Below are 1,924 nucleotides of genomic sequence, written 5' to 3' on the forward strand. Positions count from 1 at the left end.
TGTTAGGCTTTAGTGACTTCTTTTTTTGTGCATATTTTTGGTCCTCATTGCCTTGTAGACAGGCCTGCAATTTCAGACATGCAAGGAAGCTATCTGCTTATGGTCCATGTTGGTTTGATTCATATATTACAGCTTCCTACAATTTTTAACACATCTCCTCTAAGAAATGCCCTGATCATGTGATCCAAAATGGCCATCCTTCTTCCTTGCCTATTATTCTGTCTTCATGTTTACATTTCTTACTATCATTTGCTTCTATGTGATCTTTATTGTGAAATTCCTAGTCCCCCCTTCCCATATATATGTACCCACATTGAACATAAACTCTAAATGGGCTGGGATCTTACCCATATTTGCAGTTAAAACTTCATTTCTAAAACTCTTCCTAGTATGTTTTATTTGCATAAATGAATACTCAGAACCCCCTACCATTTGGGTGGAATACTTGTTTTACAAGTAGATATTCAGACTAAGGACATCTGGCTCAAACACTAAGTTGTTAATTGGACATATCTTAAAATCCATGTCTGTTGTCAGTATGATTTTATTCCCATGCCTCACCCTAGATCAGGAGCAAATTATATGGGAGTGCTACTCAATTGCATTGTTGGTATCTTTAAGATATTTTTCAACTCCAGATCCTTGGTTATTATAAAATTCCATAATTTCTGAGAAAACCAAATGAAAAACTATTAGCTAGAACTGAAGTCAGTAGATTTCACTAGCTCATATCTGCCTGAAATTTACTGAAAACTAAAAGATATGCTAAATTCAGGAAATTCAGGGCAAACTTGCTACTGTCCTAAAGAGGCATGGCTGATCTCAGAAGGTTTCAATACTCTCAAAATATGAGCTTATATACATGGTGCCTAGAATATGCAAAATGGAGGCAGAAAATATATTGGAGATAAGAAGGGGAACAGAATGGGTAGTTATTGGATAATGGGCTCAGAGTTTCCATTTGAAGTGACAAAGTTCTCGTAATAGATGGTAGTGATGGTTGCACAATATTGTGAATGTAACTAAGGCCAATGAATTATACACTTGAATGTGGTTTAAATAGGAAAATCTCAGCTGAATGCTACAATAAAATATTTACTTAAAAAGGGAACCACTTAAAACAAGCACAAAAAGAATTCTACATGAATTTTATGCCTATTGCAGAGGATGGTCTTTAAAGAGCAGGTTAGGCAGTGAGAGTAGCCTTGTTTCTGATACACATACCAAGTGACTAACTCATTTTCCATTTCTTCACTTAATTCTTCCTTGATGTTGAAACCTAAGATCTCACACCTGAGACAAGATGAGATCTTCTGCATAGCTGGATTTTAACCTGCAGAATCTTCTGGAACAGCTTGACCAGGATGAGTTGGGCAAATTCAAGTCTCTACTGAGGTTCCTTCCCCTGCCAACTGAAATTCAGCAAATCCCACATATGGAGCTGGAAGAGGCTGATGAGAACAACTGGCAGAAATCCTCAGTAACAACTGCCCCTGTTCTTGGGTAGTGGCAGTGTCCAACCAGGCCCTTGATAAGGTGAACAAAATGGATCTTTCTGAGAGGGCAGAGGATTAACTGAGGGATTAGTGGAAACCAGTCCACAGTAGGTACTGGGAAGAAGGAATAACAGTCCCCAGGATTTTAGAAATGCATAAAACAACTATGGGCCTTGCAGAGTTGATCTGTTCTGAACACAAATGCCAGACCTTCACAGATTCTGTTGGAACTGCCCTGGTTCTACTTCTCCTCCTTCTCCTGTTCAAGACTATTTATGTGACAGGGATTCATGATCCCATTCTTCTTCTGTCCTCCAAGATGCTTAATTATTATAACCACTGTTTTCAATTCCAACTACTATATCCTATAAAATTCTTTAACACAGAGAAAGTCAAATCTCTCTCTTTTGTATAGGGATTTTCAGCAA

The 1,924-nt window shown here is 37.9% G+C and overlaps 1 pseudogene; it reads left to right on the forward strand.

Moving 5' to 3' along the window:
* Window positions 1–1,303: 1,303 nt before the first annotated feature.
* On the forward strand, window positions 1,304–1,507 carry LOC119520680 (annotated as a pseudogene).
* Window positions 1,508–1,924: the final 417 nt, after the last annotated feature.

This window comes from Choloepus didactylus, chromosome 26 (genome assembly GCF_015220235.1).
Source record: "Choloepus didactylus isolate mChoDid1 chromosome 26, mChoDid1.pri, whole genome shotgun sequence".
Taxonomy (NCBI): Eukaryota; Metazoa; Chordata; class Mammalia; order Pilosa; family Megalonychidae; genus Choloepus; species Choloepus didactylus.